The sequence below is a fragment of the Ceratotherium simum genome, chromosome 20 (assembly GCF_057802395.1).
Source record: "Ceratotherium simum simum isolate JZ-2026a chromosome 20, ASM5780239v1, whole genome shotgun sequence".
Classification (NCBI taxonomy): domain Eukaryota; kingdom Metazoa; phylum Chordata; class Mammalia; order Perissodactyla; family Rhinocerotidae; genus Ceratotherium; species Ceratotherium simum.
This window is the reverse complement of record NC_141919.1, coordinates 56,046,183-56,069,275: the sequence shown is the minus strand read 5'-3', so window position 1 is coordinate 56,069,275 and position 23,093 is coordinate 56,046,183. Positions and strand designations below refer to the sequence as shown.

At 40.4% G+C, this 23,093-nt stretch overlaps 2 protein-coding genes across 4 annotated transcripts in view; one reads left to right on the top strand and one right to left on the bottom strand.

The window, feature by feature from the left end:
- The window catches only part of CENPP (centromere protein P), a 211,349-nt gene that overhangs the window by 158,259 nt on the left and 29,997 nt on the right, over positions 1-23,093 (top strand). The window lies entirely within an intron of this gene.
- The window catches only part of ECM2 (extracellular matrix protein 2), a 48,550-nt gene that overhangs the window by 25,062 nt on the left and 395 nt on the right, over positions 1-23,093 (bottom strand). The gene's annotated exons all lie outside the window — the stretch shown is intronic.

Genomic DNA, 23,093 nt, shown 5'->3' with positions numbered 1-23,093 from the left:
TAGTATTACTGCCAAATCAGAATTTAGACTTTTTCTATCAGAGTCAAAGAACTTTTAACATCTTATCTTTATCTCTAGACCAGCCATGAGCAAACATTTTCTATAAAGGACCAGATAGTAAATATTTCAGGCTTTATAGGCCACATGTTCTCTGTCATAACTACTCCACTTGGCCCTTGTAGTGCAAAAGCGGACAGTATGTACACAAATGGGTGTGGCTTGTGCCCATCAAACTCTTTTTACAAAAAGAGGCTGCGGGTCAGACTTGGCCCCCGGGCTGTAGTTTGCCGACCCCTCTCTGGACCACTCTGTTGTAGGTTTTCAGAGGTTACTCGGGAGATTTCTTTCCACCTATCTGCCAAGTCATTCTGTGAGTAACATCATCCGCAACCCATTTTTCCAGCTCTTCTATTTTGTTCTTTTGTTCTCTAGCTTTATAATTTTCTTTGTCAGGGAGAGGAGGTGTGATTGCACCATATGAGTAAACAAACATCAGTTATGCCAGCCCTGGGGGTCTAGTGGTTAAGATTCAGCACTCTCACGGCTATGGCCTAGGTTCATGTCCTGGTCAGGGAACCACACCACCTGTCTGTCACTTGTCATGCTGTGGCGGCTGCCACAGAAATACAGGCAAAATAAAGACTTATTCAGACGTAGAAAAGCTGAAGGAATTCATCTCCAGCAGAATTGCGCTACGAAAAATGGTAAGGTAGAAGGAAAATTATATCAGATGGAATTGTGGACCTACACAAAGACCACAGGAAATGGCAAATATGTAGATAAATATTCTTTCTTACTTTTAAATCTCTTTAAAAGATAGTTGTTAATACAGTCAACTGTTTAACAGTTGTGTTAATTAATATAATACTGTATTTTGGGGTTTATAACATAAGTAGAAGTAAAATGTATGACAACAGAAGCCTAAAGGAGGAAGGAGAAAATGTACATACGCTGCTGTGAGGTTCTTATACTGTAAGCAAAGTGGAGTGATGACACTTGAAGGTAAACTGTAATGACTTAAATATGCAGACTGTGAGCCCTGAGGTAACCACTAAACAAAAAAAGAGTTACAGTGAATAGGGCAATAAAGGAGATAAAGTGGAATACTAAAATAAGAATAATAAAATAGTAATCCAAAACATGTTATATATAGATCATATTAAATGTAAATTGATTAAATGCCACAATTAAAAGGCAGAGACTCTACTATATGCTGCCTATAAGAAACTCATGCGAAATATGAAGTTACAAATAGGTTAAAATCAAAAGAATGAAAAAATATATGCCATCGTAACGCTAATCAAAAGAAAAGTGGAATGGCTATGTTAATATAACATGAAGAAGAATATCATCAAGCATAAAGAGAGCCATTGCGTAGTGATAAAGGGATCTATTCTTTAGAAGATACAACAATCCTAAACCTTTATACACTGAATAGTACAGTTTCAAAATACGTGAAGCAGAATCTGATAGAGCTTCCAGAAGAAATAGACAAATCTACAGTTATCATCCAAAATTTCTACTTTCCTGTTTCAAATATTGATTTAAAAAACATTAGAGGGCCGGCCCAGTGGCTTAGAGGTTAAGTGCACGCGCTCCACTACTGGCGACCCGGGTTCGGATTCCGGGCGCGCACAGACGCACCACTTCTCCGGCCATGCTGAGGCCGTGTCCCACATACAGCAACTAGAAGGATGTGCAGCTATGACATACAACTATCTACTGGGGCTTTGAGGGGGAAAAAAAAAAAGGAGGAGGATTGGCAGTAGATGTTAGCTCAGAGCAGGTCTTCCTCAGCAAAAAGAGGAGGATTAGCACGAATGTTAGCTCAGGGCTGATCTTCCTCACAAAAAAAAAAAAAAAAGGTTATTTTTATATCCTAACAACAATTAGGAAATGAAGTTAAAAATACAACACCATTTACAATAGCATAAAAATGTCAAATACTAAATTATCCTTCTGACAAAAGATGTACAAGATGGCTGCCCTGGAAACTGTAAAGCATTGCTGAGATAAAGAAGACCTATATGAATGGAGATATAAACTGTGTATATGGGTCAGGTTGACTCAGTTTTAAATTCTCACTTCTCCCCAAATTAATCTATAGATTTGTCACAAAGCCAATCAAAATTCTAGACGGCTTCTTTTTTAATTGACACGGTGATTCTAAATTTATATGGAAGTGCAAAGAACCTAGAATAGCCAAAGCAACTTTGGAAAAAAGAAGAACAAATTTGGAGGACTAACACTACCTTTCAATACTTATTGTAAAGCTCGAGAAATAAATATAGTGTGATGTTGGTCTAGATAGGTAAATCAATGGAACAGAATAGAGAATTCAGAAAGAGACTAAATATATATGGTCAGTTGGTTTTCAACAGAGATATCAAAACAATTTAATGTAGGAAGAGTGGTCTTCTCAACACCGGGTACTGGGGTAATTGCATAGTCACATACAAAACAAAATACAACGCAAAAAATTTGATCATAGATAAATGTAAGAGCAAAAGGTATAAAACTTGTAGAAAAAAACATAGGAAAAAAATTTTGGTGACTTTAGGTTTAGCAAACATTTCTTAAATATGACAGTAAAAAGCTTGAAATATTTTTAAAAATACATTGGACTTCATCAAAATTGAGATCTTTTTCTCTTCAAAAAACACTGTTAAGAACATGAAAAAGCATGCCACATACTGGGAAAAGATTTGCAAAATGTATTTTCAACAAAGGACTTGAATCAAGAATAAGGAAGTCTTACAACTCTATCATAAGAAGAAAAACAACCCAATTTTTAAAATAGTCCAAAGCTTTGAACACACTTTACCAAAGAAAATACGCTAATGGTAAATAAGCACGTAAAAGATGTTCAACGTCATCAGTCGTTAGGGAAATGGAAATGAAAACTTCAGTGAGATACCACTACATACCTATTGAAATTGCTAAATTAAAAAGACAGACCCCAGCAAGTATTGACAAGTATATGGAGTAACTAGAATTCTCATACAATGCTGTTGGTAATGTAAAACAGTATAAACGTTTTTGGAAAACAGTTTGGCAGTTTCTTCAAAAGTTAAATGTGCACCTGTCGTTTACCTAGCCATTCTACTCCTGGATATTTACTCAAGAGAAATGAAAGCATATGTCCACACACAGACTCGTGTATGGATGTTCATAGCAGCTTTCTCTGTACTAGACATACAGTGGAAGCCATCCAAATGTCCATCAGTAGCTAAACAAATTATAATATATCCATACAGTGGAATACTACTTAGCAATCACAATGGGTGAATCTCAAAATAACTATGTTGAATAAAAGAAGTTTTATGTAAAAGGACACATACATGATTCCATTTATATAAAACTGTAGAAAATGCAAACTTTTCTATAGGGAAAGCATATCAGCGGTTGCCTCAAGACAGGGACAAGGGTTTGGCAGTTGGCCAGGTGGAGGAGATTACCACGGGTCACGAGGGAACTTTTGAGGGTGATGGATATATTTATTTTCTTGATTGTGGTCTTGGTTTTACAGGTACACTTTAAGTATGCACACTTTGATTTTTAGTTGTCTCCACCACTGTATTTCGATAGGGCTACCACTTGGATGTTCTGAGTAAGGGGATGGCTATTTGGAATCATACATCTATCTATGATTTATTTTTATGTATGCAATGCCTAGACACGTTTTCAGTAATCACAATTGGGAGGGGCACACCAGGCTTCTAGTGTGTAGTGGCCAGGGGTACTACTAAACATCTTACAGTGCCTAGAACAGCCCGCCACCACAAAGGGTTAGCCAGCCCAAGATGTCAGTAGTGCCGAGATGGAGAAACCCTGGTTTAGAGAAATAGAGTTACTGAAGGTTTTTAATCAAGACAGTCACACGTTGCTTATACGCAAAATCTACTGAATTATAACTAGATGGAGTCTTTTAGTGGTTAATTATAAACAAATCATCATTTCCAGGTGGTAATCTCTTTCCCAAGATTTTCACCTAACTCAGACAGTCTTTTCTTTTGATCTGTTTCTGAGTCTCCTGCGTGTGCTCACGTTGTCAGAATTGCACGTTCCTTGATTTCTGATTCTGCTTTCAGGTTGTATTTCTGTTGTGCTTGGGTGATGCTGTTGTTTCTTAGCAATCTGCATCTTTTGTAATGCTGCTTCACTGTGTAGAACGCAGATTTTGAATGAATCGTGGAAGTCATGAACTTTTTGGTAATGGGGAATTCTTTATCTCCTCAGGCCTCACATTCCATGTTTAGACAGCCCTGTCAGAAAAGTCTTCCGAGGGTTCAGCTACAATGTGTTGTCCACATGATGGCCCATGAGAAATTAAAGATCAAAGCCATGTTCACACAATTTTCTCTCTCCTGAATTCTTCATCTTTTTTATCAGTGTTTTAAAAATGCATTTAAATTTATTAAAATAGTACATTTTTTAAAATCAAAATGATACATACATGTATAAGGCAGAAAAGACAAATTGCCTTAACGATAATTCATAGTTGAGTACAAGAGCAAGCACACTTTTTATTCAAGGTCCAGAGAGTAAATATTTTTGGCTTTGCAGGCCAACAGTTTCTATTGAAACTACTCAGCCTTGCAATTGTAGCCTGAAAGTAGCCATAGATGATAGGTAAACAGATGGGCATGACTGTGTTCTAATGGCACTTTGTTTAAAAAACAGGATTTGGCCCATGGGCCATAGTTTCCCAGCCCCTAGTTTAGTATATCTTTCATGACCCCTTCTAAACTTATATAAACTGACTTAAACATGAATGGAATTGTTTGATATATATTGTGCTGCAACCTTCTTTCCATTCAGTGATAAATTGTGGACATAGGGACGCATATGCCAATGTATATAAATCCATCTGGTCTGTATACTCTGTTTTCATTCTAAAAGTTATTTAACAAACCTTTTGGTGATGGATATTTAATTTTTTCTAATTTTTCACTGTTCAAAGCATTCTTGTATATTATCTTCTGGAAGTATTTTTGTGTTCTTAATTTTAATTTTTAACTTACAAGTAATTTAATAATAGAGTCTCCATTGTTTTTGAACTATATTAACCCTTAGGTTTATTTTTAGATGTAGTTTAATATTTATAAGTAACTTTGGTCGTGTTTATTAATGTATTTTGAGGTTATGTTATAGGTATATACAAATTTAGAATTGTATCTTTCTAGTGTTTTTATCGTTAGGTACTTTCTATATCTCTAGTAGTGCTTTTTGTCATAAGATCCACTTGATCTAATAATGTAGTAGCTCTCTTTTCTTTCTTTTTTTTTTTTTGTGAGGAAGATTAGCCCTGAGCTAACATCTGTTGCCAATCCTCCTTTTTTTGCTGAGGAAGATTGGCCCTGGGCTAACATCCGTGCCCATCTGCCTCTACTTTATAGGGGACGCTGCCACAGCATGGCTTGATAAGCGGTACATTGGTCCACGCCCAGGGTCCAAACCTCGAACCCCAGGCCGCCAAAGCAGAACATGCCAACCTAACTACTATGCCACCTGGCCAGCCCCTCTATAGTCTTATATTTTCAGTATACTTTCTATTAGCATATCATGTTTTTTTACTGCAATCTAACAATCTTTGTCTTTTAATTGGAACATTTAGTCTATTTATATTTTACACTTGATATGTTTGGGTTCGAATCCATTTTCTGACTATTTGCTTTCTGTTTGTCATGCCTGTTCTGCGTTGTTTTATTTTTCATTCTTGCTTGCTTGCTTTCTAATTGATTGCTTAGTTTTTATTATTCCATTAGTAATTATATACTTTTTGCTATTCTGTTCTTTGTATAGATTACCACATACATCCTTGATTTATCAAGTCTTATATAAATTAGTACATTCACCTCTTCCTGGACAACATGAGAACCAGGACAACTTTTCAGTTACCTCATCCCAGCACATTTGCTGCTTTTGTCATATATTCTAATTCTTTGTATATGTTAAACCCTCAAAAGATTATTATTACTATTTTTTAATACTCAAAGTTTATTCAGATCAGGCTGTCTCAACCTTAGCACTATTAACATTTGGGTTATATAATTCTTTTTGCGGGGTGCTGGCCTTTGTATATTTAGTAGCATACATGATCTCTACCCAGTAGATGTCACTAGCACCTTCCCCTCAGTTATGGCAACCAAAAATGTCCCCAGACATTACTAGATGTATCCAGGGAGATGGAGGGAATCATCCTGTCCTCAGATGAGAACCACTGATTTAGATTTACCTAAACATTTATCCTTTTTTTTAAATTTATTGTTTGTTCCAGCCAACACCTGTTTCCTATGGGAGGGTAGGAGCCTAACTTTTTTTTTTTTTTTGAGGAAGATTGGCCCTGCACTAAAATCTGTTGCCAATCTTCCTCTTTTTCTTTTTTCTCCCCAAAGCCCCAGTACATGGTTGTGTATCATAGTTGTAGAGTTGTAGCTCTTCTACCCAAAATCTGAACCGGCAAACCCCGGGCCACCAAAGCTGCCGAAGCAGAACACGCGAACTTAACCACTACACCAGCGGGCTGGCCCCATATCCTTTTTGTTTCTTCTCATTCCTTCCTGCATCTCAATCTTCTATCAGGATTATTTTCTCTCTCATTAAAGGACGCCTTTTAGTAATTCCTTTAGTGCAGGACTACTGATGACCAATTCTTTTTTTGTTGATCTGAAAATGTTTATATTTTATGTTCATTCTGAAAAGATGTATTTGCTAGATATGGAATTCTAGGTTGACAGGTGTTTTCTTTCAGCATTTTGAAGATTTCATTCCAATGTCGTCTTGTTTCCATAGTTTCTCTTGAGTAATCATCTGTCAATCTAATAATTATTTCTCCTTTAAAAGTAACTTTTTTTCTGGCTGCTTTTAAGATGTTCTCTTTGGCTTTGGTTGTCAGCTGTCTTACTCTGTTGTACATTTACATGATTTTCTTGTTTTTATCCTGTTTGGGATTTGTAGCACTTCTTGACTCTATGGTCTGATGTTCATCAATTTTGGAAACTTCTTAACCCTTATCTCTTCAAATAATACTTTCCCACTTCTCTCTCCTCTTTCTTTTTAGAACTACAATCACGTGTATGAGAGCCTTCTCATATGTCTTTAATGTCTCTTTCCGTCCCTTGTATTTTTCTCCTGTGTCACTCCATGATTCATCCTGGTTGTTCTTCTATCTTCCAATGCACTGATTATCTCTTCAGCTGTGGTTCTGACTTAAATCCATCCACTGACTTTCTTGTTTCTGTTATTGTATTTTTTTAGTTTTCAAGTTTTCAGTGACTTCTTATTGTTTCTGATTCTCTACTGAAAAATTTTTTTTTTTTTTTTTTTTTGGTGAGGAAGATCAGCCCTGAGCTAACATCCATGCTAATCCTCCTCTTTTTGCTGAGGGAGACCAGCTCTGAGCTAACATCTATTGCCAGTCCTCCTCCTTTTTTCCCCCAAAGCCCCAGTAGATAGTTGTATGTCATAGTTGCACATCCTTCTAGTTGCTGTATGTGGGACGCAGCCTCAGCATGGCTGGAGAAGCAGTGCATCAGTGCGCACCCGGGATCCGAACCCCGGGCCGCCAGTAGCGGAGCGCGCGCACCTAACCGCTAAGTCATGGGGCCGGCCCCTCTACTGAAATTTTTAGTCTTGTCTTTTACTTTTTTGAACATGTGAATCATGTTTGTCTTAAAGTCTGTGTCTGAAGACTCCATTTTTTGGACCCTCTATATGTCTATTTCTATTGTCTGTTATTTCTTTAGATTTTTAGCCATGTTGTTCTGTTTCTTTGTATGTCTGATGGCATCTGATTGAGTGCCAGATGTTAAATGAAAAATCATGAAAATACTTTGAAGCCTAGGATGATACATTCTTTATCCCAAAAGGATTTACTTCTGCTCCAGGCATGAGGTTAAGGGCACTACCAATCACAGATTGAGTGATTTAAAGCTGAGCTTCACTAGATCCAGTTAATAATTACACTTTAGGTCTGAACCAAAGCCTGGTGATTTCACCCGCATCACTTTTCCCACCACCGTTTCCGGTTGCTTGGCCCTGTTCCTCGAGTTTGGTTTCTCTCTCATCTCTTGAATCTGTTTTAAAGCTACACTAAGCTTTTCAGCCACCTCCTCTGGATCCACAGACGCCTCCAGAAGAAAAGCTCTTCCAAATCTCTTCAGGTTTCCATCCTGTCTGAAATATTGGCCCTGTTATTTTTCCTGTCTTGTCTAACTATTCTCAGCAGATCAATTCATCTGAATTACCTAGTCTGCCATTATCAGAAGCAGAAGTTCCCCGAGATTAATTTTATTTCCTGCTGAAATATATCCTCTTTTTCTAAGAGAATGTTTTGGGTTGTAAAAATTCTGAGTTCTTAGATGTCAGAAAATTTCATTCTGTTTAGTTAGAAAAAGAATTATGATATCAAAATCATTTTCTTCCAATACTTGATACTGTTCCATTAGTTTCTTATATCTAGTTTTACCGATGAGAAATTTAACTTGAATCTGATTCTCATCTCTTTGTAAGACTTATTTCTTTTCCAGACAGGTTCTCTTTTAGTCAGTTCTCTCCCATACCTATTCAAGGTTCCATTTTCCCTCTTTAAATTCATTCTTGTCTTCTCCGTCTTTGAAGGACTCCTCACAGTTTGTCTCACCAGGAACAACCCTTCTTATTTCCTAGTGCAGCTATATATTCATATGTGTATATGTTGTTAATATATCTTCTATTATTTCTAGGGACTTGGTGAGAGGAGAAGAGGGGTGATATCTGCTCAGTTTACCCTCTTGAATTGCAGTAGTTCTTTTTACAACTTCATCCAGCAGAATCATCCTCCTCTAGTTGCACTTGGATCACATTCTGACTTGCCACCGCTTTTCCTAGCTCAACAAATAGCAGCCTCTAAGGTATCTTCATGTTGGCTAATGTTGGCATGCAAACTTTTGTTCAGTATATATGTGCATTAATTACTGAGTCATTTCAAAACCTTTACTGTAGGTCATTGAAATAAAACTATATTAGAACAACTTTTTGTAATATACTTTAGTTTTAGAAAACCTAACATGCAAAATGTAAAAAAGGAGCAAATGCCTTAGCTGATAAGCAGCTGAAGTCAAAAAAGTCAGTTCAGAGAGCCAGCTGACATGTGGGAAAGGAACAGCAGCAGGGAATGCACATGTGAATCCAGAACAGCTGGCCTGCGAGACAGGGTGAAGTAGACTTGCTGAGTGGCAGGGGATGTTGGCTCTGAGGGAGAGTGTAAATGCTATGCTTGCATAAAACACGTCCACAGAAATGTTCTTGCCCCAACGTCATGTGGACACACTCTCCGTCCCGTGGTGGGCAAGAGTCATGAGGAGTCAGGCCCTGGACCCGAGGGCCCTGGAGATAAGCTCCGTGAGGGTCCCAGGCACCCTGTTGTCTCAGGCTCCCGTGAGAACTCGCTCAGCAGGCATTGTCTGAGCTTACCCTCTCCCAGGATCCCGGCCTGGAAACCATCTCCCTTCATCTTTCTCTGTTTCCCCCCGCAAATTGGCTTACTTATTACTTATCCAGAAATCTAAATAGATATGTACAGAAATAAATTTACAGAGCTACCTTAATTTTAACAAAATCAGAATCTAAATAGTCTCATTGAAATGTTTAAATAATTTTTATGGAATGGCCTTTCAGTACTAATTTTATAATTGCTGCATAGGTCTTTGTTACTTTCAGTGATTTATAGAATTTCACAATGCATATAATATTTACTTCAGTAAGCAACTTTGCAATTGAGTGAATATGTTTCTAGAAGTAAAATTTTATGGCGCTCTAATCACAGGAAGTATTATTTTAATCAAGTAAATTTTTCCCTCTGGCACTTATTGTGTTTATCCCAACATTAAATATCATCTGTAAATCTTGATTAACTTACTGGTTTTTTGCCTCCGTTTAAAGTTTTTCATCAGCTGTCTTAAGTAAGCTTTTAAAATATTAAATTTAGAATGTAAACTTCTACATGAAGCCATGAGTTGTCTGTTATCCCTTTTAACTTCACTCAACAGGTTTAAAATGAAAAACATTTTTAATTAATCCCTTGTGTTCTTTTAGGACTTAAAAATAGAGAACAAATGAAATTTTCAAACCAACTTATACCTCTATTGAGCACGTAATTCTATTTAAACATATAAAAGTATATTTAATCCCAATTCCATAAAATTTGAAATACTTGTTTTTCAGGATGAAAACAGAATAATGCACACTTTAAACTTTTAAAATCTATTAGTAGGAGCTAATTTCCTCAAGTGTTAAACACATTTGCAACATAAAACATCCCAATATTAAAACCATTCCACATGCTTTAGTAGAAACTTAAAATTTAAAACTTTTTTACCTGGAAATCTAAACTAAGTAGGCTTTGCTTGGTGTCATTTAAGTCTCCAGCTGAAAATGAAACAAAACCAGAGCTTTCTCTAAAACAAAGAAAGGACAGAAGGGAATGTTGAGAAATGCTAACCAACTTCTTAGTAAAATCTAAAATAACTGCTTCCCTTGGGGATAAATGCCTTTCAGTTCTTTGTGCAGAAAATCAGCCAAGAGAGTAACCAGGGAAAACGGTTACCAAGGGAAATATTTTTTCTAAATCACAGGAAAAGTGGAAAGCAGCAGCAGGGGGGAAGAAAGCATTAGTCTGTAGGCTGAGAAGGCAGAGCTGGAAGCACAAAAGTGGAGCTTGATTGAGAAATGTGGGTTTTCATAGACTATTTGCATGAAAAAAATCTTAATGTTCGTACTAGCCTGCATGATCCCACTTGAGCTCTATCAGACTACAGAGATGCCATTGCTGCCAAGTTAGAGGACTGTGCATTCCTGGTATGTCTCTAATTGAGTTAATGTTGTTTAACTCTCTCCTTATCTCTCTGCCCGCCCACCCCAGGCTCACACACACAGTATTGTTAACAAAAAAAAGCTGTTACATATTAATGTCATTGGAAATTATGTAACTTCCAACCTTGAAGCAATAACAAGAAAATGTGCAAGGGAGCTGTGAGGCTTCTGATTACAGTTACTCTGGCAAATTAGGTGTCTCCTTTGGCCTACTTCATCTGCAAGTGAGCAGGTCAGAGTCAGGTCAGGGTTCCAGGCCCGCACTGCTGCATATGGGGACCTCGAGTGAGTTACTGCTGTTTCTCACTGAAGTTTATTCTTCTGTACAAAGGGGATGATAGTGCCTATCTTTCAAATTCTTGTGCAAATAAAATGAATAACATGTACAATGCGCCTGTCAAAGACTAGGTAATTGTATAATACCTATTTTTTAAATTCTTATTATTCTACCTCAGGGGTGCAAATTATTTGACAGAGAGGAGCTACATTTTTGTTTTCCCAAAATCTTAAAATGACCTGGATAGATCAAGTCGAGAGGATGGACTAAGCAAATGGGCCACCCAAATTCCTAAAAGTAAAAACTATATATTTTTTTAAAAAAGTAAAACTGCACTGCAAAACAATTAGTACTATTAGAAGACACGAAATTTTGAGAAATTCCTTAAGGACTGAGGGCACATAGGCTCTGTCAGACAACACCCAACCCAAAACATGTGTGGGAGAGGATAGCTCTGTGGGTGTTCCAGGCTTAGAAATTACAGATCCTGGGAATGGTGAAGTTCGTTGGGAAACTGCACTCAGGAGTCAGGGCTGATGACCCCAAACCTCCTGATATCTCAATGCTTTGTTCCAAGTATTAGGCGTTTGCCTCTAAATTGAACCCGTGTTCTCATCCACTTGGCCTAGGGTGACTGGTAGAACAGGGAGCCCCCATGTTCAGAATCTAAACTTGCTACTAGTACAACTCAGTACAAGCACAAAGTGTACCATCTGCACCCACATATTCAGAGCTTTCGGTGATTGTTTAACCCTGTATTTTTACTCGTGAGCAGATAGCCCAGGATCATCAAACATCTGGGAAGATTCTAACATTCAAGATAGGGGTCCCTCCTCACCTCCCCCAAAAATATATACACACAATCAGAAAAGAAAAGAGCTTTGGAGACTAAATCAACAATGAGGTGCCACCACACACCTATTAGAATTACAAAAATCTAAAACACTGACAACACCAAATGCTGGTGCGGATGTGGAGCAACAGGAACTCTCATTCATGGCTGATGGGAATGTAAAATGGTACAGCCACTTTGAAAGACAGTTGGGCGTTTTCTTATGAAAATAGACATACTCTTACCCTACATTCTAGCAATTATGCTCTTTGGCGTTTACCCAAATGAGTTGAAAACTTATGTCCACACAAAAACCTTCACATGAATGTTAATAGCAGCTTTATTAGTAATTGGCAAAACTTGGAAGCAACCAAGATGTCCCTCAGTAGGTGAATGGATAAACTGTGGTCCATCCAGACAATGGAATATGATTCAGTGCTAAAAAGAAATGAGCGGGGCTGGCCCGGTGGCACAAGGGATTAAGTGCACGCGCTCCGCTGCGGCGGCCCGGGGTTCGCCAGTTTGGATCCCGGCACACACCGACGCCCCACTTGTCAAGCCATGCTGTGGTGGAATCCCATATAAAGTGGAGGAAGATGGGCATGGATGTTAGCTTAAGGCCGGTCTTCCTCAGTAAAAAAGAGGAGGATTGGCAGGTGTTAGCTCAGGGCCGATCTGCCTCATTAAAAAAAAAAAGGAATAAAAGAAATGAGCTATCAAGCCATGAAAAGACATGGAGGAACCTGGATTGCATATCACTAAGTGAAAGAAGACAATCTGAAAAGGCTACATAATGTGTGATTCCAACTCTATGACATTCTGGAGAAGGCAAAACTATGGGGACAGTACAGAGATCAGTGGTTGCCTGGGCTTAGGGAGGAGAGAGATGAATAGGTGGAGCACGGGATTTTTAGGGCAGTGAAACTACTCTGTATATTATAGTGATGGTTACATGTCATTATACAGTTATCTAAATCCATAGAATGTAAATCCATAGAATGTCCAACACCTAGAGTGAGTCCTAATGTAACTGTGGACTTGGGTGATGATGTGTCAGTGTAGGTTCATCAGTTGTAACAAATGTACCACTCTGTGCCAGATGTTGATAATGGGGGAGGCTGTTGGGTGGGGTGGGACTGGATATTATGGAAAACCTCTATCAGTACCTTTCTATTTTGCTGTGAATCTGAAACTGCCCTAAAAATAGTCTAAAAAAATGTGGCCTGATTTAAAATACATACATTGTTTTGGGAGGAAGAAAATGTTGATGACATGCAGTGTTGGACACAGTGTTTAGGGCCAACAGAAACATAGTCTTTGAGGACAGCTTAACAGTGGCTATACTCTCTCCCAGCATTTCACTTCTAAGAATCCATTATAGACACACATCTTTCTCTGCACTGGTGTGCCTCTAGGAAGGTACTTGGAAGCACTATAGCCATGAAAAATAAAGAAGGAATTACCCCAGTTGTATACTGATAGAGAACACTGGGCTGCCATAGAGCCATGTAGACAGACTGAAGTAACTTTACACAGATGCAAATTGTCTAGATATACCCAGGGGAAACAGAAATTTCAACACAGTGCATGTGCTGTTAGCTCACCTTCTCTTAGTGTATACAATTTAGCATCTTCCTAGAGAATAAATTATAGTGGTTATCTCTGGGTGATGAAATTATGGGGGGACTTTACTTTGTAATTCTTTATAATGTTTTGAGCTTTTGATAGCCAGATCAGAAAAAGAGTAATTTTTAAGAGAGAATTTAAACAATCAGAAAAAGAAGTAACTTAAAGTAGCAGCACAGAGGAGTAGCAGCAGTTACCACACCAGATGGACAAGGCTGCAGAGAACCAGGCTGTATGGTTTCTGAGGTCCCTGCTGTCAAATTCGTGGTGTATGGACTGTTACATGAGTCCTTCTGCAGAAACTGTTTTAGCCACAGGAGTACATGGAAAATGCTGGTACTAGAGTTCTCCTCCCTGTTATTATTACAGCCATAATCATGTCCTGAAACTGGCACTGATGGCCACTCGGCAGAGTTTGGTGTTGGTCATCAAACAGGGTGTGAGCAGGTCCCTCAGCACCCAGACCACGATGGCGGCCAGTGCAGTTCCAACTCGTTTTGGAGTAAAGGCACCTTTTCGGTCTCCTCACCCCTGTGGTGTAGAGTTCCAGTGAGTCAGTTTTCTTTTAAGGCTATAGTTGCTTTCCCTGTGACAGCTTTGTAGATAATACCCAGATAAAGCTAAATTTTGGAAATTTTAAGTATAGCCCCTCTCAGAAGGGAGTCTTATCTTGCATCAGGCCTACTCTGTATCCCTTCCTCGTGCCTTGGTCACATGCCTTTCAGCTAATTTACACAAAGTGTGACAGTTTCTTCATTGCTTTTATTGAACTTACCCTCTCAAAGGAGTATTCACATTGAGGTGGAGTACTGATGTGGAACTCTGCCATGATAGGGTCACCCCCTCTCCTGTTGGTGGACGTGATAGAGTCACCCCTATTACCGAAACAGGTTCGTTTTTGCCCATTGCCGGGAAAGCCAAACACCGAAACAATGAGATTGCAGCAGAGAGGGTGTTTAATCACAAGGCAGCCAAGTGAGGAAATGGGAGATCGGGTCTCAAATCCACCTCCTCCAAAATGGGGGCTCAGGGACATTTATGGGGTAGGGGGCAAGGTGATCTGAAGTGTGGAGACAGATGATTGGAGGTGAGGAGAGGTGAGGTAATTGATGATCTGCGCAGGCATAGTCAGACTTCATGCCTCTTCATAGGACGCATGTTCACTAAGTGGTGGCGTTAGCATGATCTGAGTGTGGAGTTTTTAGCCTCTTGATGTCAAAAGGTCACTTATCAGACATCTGTGCGGGCCCAATTGATGGGTTGGTAGTCTCAAAGGGCTTGAAGTGGACAAGGGGTTCTAATTCCTGAAAAACAGCTCAAACACCCATTACCATGGTGACCCAGGTGCCATGGAGATGTTATCTCTAGGAACCTAGTGGGAGTCAGATAGCATATTGCCTAAACAGCCCAGTTAACAATGAGCCAGGGAACAACTAAAAGCTGTAATCAGTAATTGCAAAAAGGAAAAAAAACTTTACTTACTAGCTACTTAATCATCAATGGCTAACTCTTTGCCGGTTCACCCCCTCCCCTGTCCTTGGACGTGATAGGGTCACCCCCTCCCCTGTCAGTGGACGTTTCCCCTCAAACAAAATGTACTTTTTGAGTTGTAGTGCATGTTTCCAGATTGCTTTCCAAAAAGATTCTAGTAATGTGTATTTCCTCCAGAAATATATAAAATGCCCATTTCCTGCCACTTTATTTTTAAATTATTTTCATATTTTTGAATAAGTAATACATACAAATGGCATAAATTTTAAAAGTATGGAGTTAAAAATTCCAGTTTTCTATATTCAGTATTGGCAGATTGAGTGATTCTACCAACCTTCCCATCAAAGACAACTGAAAAAGCTGGATCACTATCAAAACATCTTAAAATCATCAGTGAGGTAAAAACGACTGTGAGGAATCACTGGGCGCAGATCTGAGAGGGCCTGTTTGCCCTGAGGGTGTCTGCCAGAAATTTTTTTTTTTTTTGTGAGGAAGACCAGCCCTGAGCTAACATCCATGCCAATCCTCCTCTTTTTGCTGAGGAAGACTGTCCCTGAGCTAACATCCGTGCCCACCTTCCTCCACTTTATATGGGACGCCACCACAGCACGGCCTGACAAGCGGTACGTTGGTGCGCACCCGGGATCCGAACCTAGGCCTCCAGCAGTGGAGTGCACGCACTTAACCACTACGCCACGGGGCCGGCCCCTGCCAGAAATATTAAAGAGCAAAAATATCAGTGACATAGAGAACAGTTATACAGCAGACAAGATCAGCAGTGCGAAAAGCAGGGGGTTTTAAAACAAAACTAGTAAAATTGGTAGCAAGACTGATGGAGGAGAAAAGAGAGAAAGCACAGATTACCAGTATAAGGACCAGAAAAATTGCTATCACTACAGATTCTGAAAACATTTAAAAGAAAAGAAGAAGGTTTATGAACAACTTTATGCCAGCAAATTTAAATGATATGGACAATTCCAAGAAAAATACAATTTAATAAAACTGTCAGAAGAAAAAATAGAAAATCCAAATTGTCTTTCACTGTTAAGGAAATTGAATTCATAATTTCGAACCTTGCCACAAAGAATACCAAAGGCATATATTATGCGTCAACAAATTCTACCAAGTAATGTTTTAAGGCCAGTATAACCATACTACAACCTGACAAGGACATTACAAGAAAGGAAGACTATAGATCAATCTCACTAATAAACACAGATTCAGAAAACTAAAATATCAGCAAACCAAATCCAGCAATATATAAAGAGGATGATACATCGTGACTACATGGGGTTTACTCGAGAAATATCTGGTTGATTTAAGGAAAAAAATCCAAATGTTATATAATCATCTTAGTGTTTAAAGAAGAAAGAAAGAGAGCTTTTACCATACTAGATATAGAAGAGAACTGCTTAGTCTGACAGAGTGTCTGCAAAAACCACATGCTTCTACTCCGAGCTATTTCCAAGAGAAGTGGAAACATATATCCACGTGAAAACTTGTACACAAATTTCAAATTTCATACCTGCACGGTTCGTCACAGCCAAAATGTGGAAACAATGCACATATTCATCAGCTGATGAATGGATAAATAAAATGTGGAAAACTGTTCGGCAATAAAAAGGAATGAAGCAGGCCAGCCCCGTGGCTTAGTGGTTAAGTGCGCGCTCCACTACTGGCGGCCCGGGTTCGGATCCCGGGTGCACACTGATGCACTGCTTCTCCGGCCAGGCTGAGGCCGCGTCCCACATACAGCAACCAGAAGGATGTGCAACTATGATGTACAACTGTCTACTGGGGCTTTGGGGAAAGAAAAGGAGGAGGATTGGCAATAGATGTTAGCTCAGAGCCAGTCTTCCTCAGCAAAAAAGAGGAGGATTAGCACGGATGTTAGCTCAGGGCTGATCTTCCTCAACAAAAAAAAAAAAAAAAGGAATGAAGCACTGATACATGCTACAACGTGGATGAACCACAAAAACATTATGCTCAGTGCAAGAAGTGAGTCATAAGAGGCCACGTATTGCATGATTCCATTTATATGAAAAGTCCGGAACCAGCAAATCCATAGAGGCAGAAAGTAGAGTGGTTGCTATTGTGAGGAGGGTGGAAGTTGGGGTGGCAGGATGGGGAGTGACTGCTAATGGGTCAGGGTTTTTTTATGGAGTGATGAAAATGTTCCAAAAATAGGTAGTGATGACAGCTCCCAACTATGAATATACTAAAAACCATTGAATTGTATACTTTAAAAGGGTGAATTTTATGGTATGTAAATTATATCTCAGTAAAGCTGTTATTAGAAAAATACTCAGTGGTGAAATATTGAAATTTTTCCCTTTCTGGGAACAAGACAAGCAGGCCCCTCTGAAGGTCCTGGCGAGTGCAGTAAAGTAAGAAAAAAAAAAAGGTATAAGAAGAAAATTAAGTAAAGGAAGGAAAAAAGTCTTATTCGTCCCAGGTGATATGGCTGTATATATATGAAATCCAAAATAACTTTCAGATAAATTATTAAAATCACCTAAAGAGCTTTCCTGATACAGAGTACATAAAAATCAGTTGTGTCTTTCTACAGTTAGAGAATGAAATCAAGGAAAAGATTTATTTTAAATATCATCTAGTATATTTAAAAATATAACAAGTACTTGAGAATAAATCTAACCAAAAATGAGCAAGATATCTTCAGAGAAAATGTTGAGAGAAATTAAAGAAGACAGTATGGGGAGGGGAGGTACCACCCCAGGGAATGGAACATTCAGGATTGCAAAGAGCATTTCTACTTGAACTAATCTGAGTTGATGCCATTTCAATCAAAATCCTAACAGTTTATACCTCTTTTTTGTTGTTGTTGTTGGAACTTGACAAATTCCAAAATGTATATGGAAATACAAAGGCCAAAAAATAGCCAAGCCATTCTTGAGAAAAACAAGGCTAGAGGACTTTCTGCCCTAAATATCAACTTTTTTTTTGTTTGTGAGGAAAATCAGCCCTGAGCCAACATCTGATGCCAACCCTCCTCTTTTATTTTTTTTTCCTAAGGAAGATTGGCCCTGAGCTAACATCCATGCCCATCTTCCTCTACTTTATATGGGACGCCGACACAGCATGGCCTGCCAAGCAGTGCGTCGGGTGCGTACCTGGGATCCGAACCTGTGAACCCCGGGCTGCCGCAGGGGAGCGCGTGCACTTAACCACTTGCACCACCAGGTCGGCCCCTATCGACTCTGTTCTCATAAGAAGCGCAATAATGAAGACAATTTGGTAATGACACAGGATGAACAACAGACAGTGGAGCAGAAAGTAGCACAAAGGGCCTGCTAACCTTTGGCTATTTGATTTATGAGAGAGTGGCCCTGCCAGGTGTGGGGACGCTCTCCTCACCAGGATAGTTTAGAGGGACTGAGGAATGAAGACAGAAGAGACTGTAGATATGAAGACCGGCACTGGACTTAGTCTGTTGTGCTCCAGACACTGGAACCAGAATCAACGGACAGAGGTTACTCTGTCAGGCTGATTTGGGCTTAAATTTTTAAAAAAAAACAACTTTCTCATAACCATAACTGTCCGGCTGAGCTACCTGATGAGGTGCCGAGTCCACACAACGGAAGGATTCTGCTGGGAATGCTGCAGAAGGGCCTTCTCAGATGCTGGACTCGGCAATATCATTTTAGTGCTGAGGTTCCATGTTTCTTTGGTTCTGCCTCCTTAAGATGGCGCTGTCGGGCCACAGAGATCTTGGAGGTCCGTCCTGCTCTGGGGGCTTCCCTCACTCCCTGAGTGGGGTTTGATCTGGGACCGGGCTTAGTGACACAGCCCACATGGACTCTCAGAGGTGGCTTCTAAGGCAGGTTCCCTGTCCGTGGGTCCTCCAGTCCACTGGTGTGCAGCCTGCCCTCCAAGTCCCAGCGTCTAGAACAGACTGAATCTCCGTGCTGAGCACATGAGGCGGAGCACATGTGCATCAATGGCCTTCGTCTGAGTGTGGGGACAAACTCCAGTGAACAAGCAGTGGGACTGGAGGACATTGGGTGCTAAAGTCGTGATGAGAAGAGAGAATCTGACGATGTGTCTAGTTCCTTGTCTTGAGGACTGAGTAAAGTGTAGGAGATGACATCTAATAACAGCAGTTGTTCCTGGGCCTGCCATTGCTTCCTTCGGGCTTCGTCTGATTTCCTGTCCTGCTGCAGGAACATTCAGTCTGGGAGGCTGGAGAGGATGTAGGGATTGAGGCAAGCGTACAAATGAAGGTTCACATACGATGTTCCAGATGCACAAACAGTTTAATATGTTACACTGGGGCTCCATTCTCTCACCCTGACAAGTATGCTTTATAATGACCTGGAAAGCTGGGATCAAACTTAGAATCCTGAGTCCTCACAATTTGCCTCCATGAGAACACGGCGGCTCAGGAAGGAGCGGGATTGTGACCCAGCATACTTCTCTCATGCCCTGTGTTGTGTGCCGCCCCAAGCTGAGGCTGTCTGTGTGGACACCAAGTTCCTCCTCAACCACATACAAGCAAACCTTTTGGGCCTAGGGTTGCTCACATGGTGTGGTGTGTTCTCAGGGTGACAGGCAGGGAAGAGGCCCGCATGAGCCCTGGAAACAAAGCCACTTGGGCAGGGACCTCTGGAGTGTCAGTGCCTAGAGCATGATCTCGAGGGGGAGGCATGGGCTGTGAGAGAGCTTGTGGATGCCTTGCTTAGTGGAGAGCAGCGTGGCCAGAGAAGGGCCCGTGTGGAGCCCAATGCGGAGCCCCAGAGACCATCTCTCACCCAGTTCTAAATGTGGGACTAGGATTGGAAGCCAAGAAGTATCATGAGTGGAAACCATTGTTTTCAGGGAAGAAAATATTCTGGGTGGAGAAATTATAGGAATATTTAGGTAAGGACTTGAGTGTGGTGGTCTCATTGTGATGCAACACAGTTCTCAAGAATGATGTTCTCTGGGATGTCATATGTTTCTAAATGTACTTTGCTCTTAAGATAAGGGAAGTGCTACCATAGGTGTAACAAAAATCAAGGAAACTATTCTGGAATAATCTGGTTTGGGGAGTACAAAAAGTACAGCAAGTAAACATGTGAGAAGCAAGTAGGTTCTCATACGTGACTGAAGAGAGCATCTTCATGAACTTGTCCGTGGGCCAGGAGGACACCCTTCAGTTTGCCAGTCTAGTCCGGGGTATGAATTCACACCTCCCAGGTGTCATGCTTTTGGATTTGACTCTCTCAAGAGTGTGACCTTCGAGCCCAGGTGTGAAATGACAGCAGTGACTGCGGCTCATGGGGTCACAGTGGAGCCTGCCAGACGGCATCCTTGAATTGGGAGCATGGCAGTTTGCATAATCTTAATTTGTTCTTCTTCGCCTATTTATGTACTCAAGCTTCTGTCAGCGAGAAAGAATCTTCCTACGTGCTGTGTGGCTGTCCTCAAACTGCCATCATCCCTTTTTCCCATTGTCTACTCCATCTCTTGAAAAAGTAATCTACAGGAGATGCCTCCACACATTCACCACCATTTGTCCCTATTCTATTGCAATTCTGCTGCAGCGTGTATGGCTTTATAGCAGAGCCCTCGCAGACGGCCCGGTGGCCCCTCAGACATCTAATCAGCCTTTTTTTCCCTCATCATTTTCCATTGATTGCCATATTCTTGGAAGTCAGTCCGCCCTTCCTTCTGTCTTTCTGACTTCCTTTCTCGTCATCTTTTCCTGCCCCCCTTTGTCCACGTCGTAAATGTCGATGTCCCTGTCCTGCAGAGCCTCTTCTCCCCTTGTCCTCGCTCTCGATGGTGGTCTTGCTCATTTGTTAAGCACCCATCAGCGAGCGCTAATCACGTTGCTTTAACATGTGCCAACAAGCTGCAGATCTATTCTGAGCTCTAAACTGTTTCCTGAGCTTTATACTCAAATTGCCGACTTCCATTTGGTCAGCTTGGCTTGGCTCTCTCCCAGGCGCTGCATCAGCAGAAGAACAAGATGTACTGTCTACCCCCAAAACTTGTTATTCCTACTGAATTCCTTATTGTAGACAATTCATGGAAATGCAGAAATGCAAGATTTACCTAATCACTGGTTTTACTTGTTGGAGGGGTTTTAAAATATAATTTCATCTCTGCTTTTTATAGCTGTTTATTTAAGTTTGGGCTGGGATGGCAACGTGAGTTTATATCATGTCCCTACAGCTAGGATACTGTTGTGCTGATCCAACCCCAACTGTTTTAACACTTGTAATATTCTGACAAGAAAGAGTTCAAGAGAGTTTAGGTTACAGGAAAAATTTTGTACAAAGAAAACCCCATTTGTATTTATAGTTTAATTTCCATTCTTAAAAACTACAGTAAATTATTTTTTGCCATAAGAATGTGCATTCAAAGCTAAAAATGTAATACATGTTATTCAGCACTTAGATAGTTTTGTAGAGTTTTAAAATAACTTAGGAATAGACATTTTCAGTATGTCCATCAGCAGAATCAGCAGAACCTCTCCTGTTCCTGCACACCCCATACTTGATGGGGATGGAAGAGAGACAACGGAACTGGCAGCAGTGGGTTCCTTGGGCGCCAGATGCCTGGTGTGCTGGGCAGGGAACTCATGTCTCAGTCACTCCCTCAGTGTGACGACGTGGTTACCCTCCAGTTTACAGAGGAGGAAAGCTGAAGCATTACAGAGGGTGACTAAGGAAACCCAGGTTTCAGAGTTGAATGATTTGCCTTACTTACGGAGCAGTGGGAGAGCTGAGCGTGACTCCAGGTTGGTCTGACTTCTTTTTTCCATAACAGCCATGCTGGAGTCACTGGTCAGCTCACCTGCCGTGCCTCTTCGCCCAGCAGACATGGGAGGACGCAGAGATCTATATTCTGCAACCATATCAGCAGAGACCAGTTCTCATCACCATGATGGCTCCACGCACCCATAAAGCCGTGGGAGTCAGATTCCCCTGAATAACAGATTGCCCACGTGCTTGGAGAGTAGGCGCAGCCCCAGCCACTGCAGAGGGTCAGGGCCACTTGGCTCCTGGCGAGGACTGGGTAAGTCCCCCCTCCTCTGGGCTGGGGCTCGTCTGTGCAGAGGAAGGCCACTCTGGCGTTCTGGATGCCGTGTCCCCTTGTTGAGAAAAGCCGCCGCAGCCACAACCTCCAGAGCTGGTCTTTTCCTGTAATTTTCCTCCTGCAAACCCTGAAACCCATGCTTAGCGTGAGAAGATGACACACATGGTGGTTTAAACATTTGCTGGGAGTGGGGATTCTTTTCCACTGATACACTGTCTGAAGGAGACGGCTATAAACCAGAGCAACCACAATATTTACAGAGGTATTTAGTGAAAAAGAAGACTTTGGCAGCCAGTATAACCCATCACTCATGGGGGATAAAGTGACGCTCACTGGAGGCTTAATAAATCAAAACATAGTGTGTTTGTCCACGAACTCATTTTTTCCCCATTACGGTGGGTGATATCATCTTTTTCATTTCCATTAGAATCTTTTAGTGTCCAGGAGTAGGAAAAAATTAATATTAACTTCATTTATCATGCTATATTTCCATTTTTAAAGAGAAATTTAATTTTAATTCTGCCAGATGTGTGAATGCGGTTTTTAAACTGTTCTCAAGGATTTATGGAATTTTTATGAGTAATATTCTGGAAATTACTGATTTTCTTGTATATGTGCAAGGATATTGTTTTTGAATTAAGTTCTTTTCTGATTTTGCCCAAAGCAAACTCTGATCTTAAAAAGAACAAAACTAAAACTCCCCCCCAAATTATAGCAGAATAGAAAATTTAGAAATTGCTAGAAAATGTAAAGAAGACTAAAATCATCCATAATCATACCACTGTTGAGATAAATAATGCATAACTAATAGTATTTTAAAATACAGCGCTCATCTTTACCCTGTGTTCTTCTGCCAGAGCGAAGAGTTTGTGTGGCCACTTTCAGGCAAAAATGTGTACCTCTGTCTTGTCAAGGTGGGGTGAGTTAACATTAAAAGCAAATAAGTGTCACTCTTTTAAGCCTCCCCTC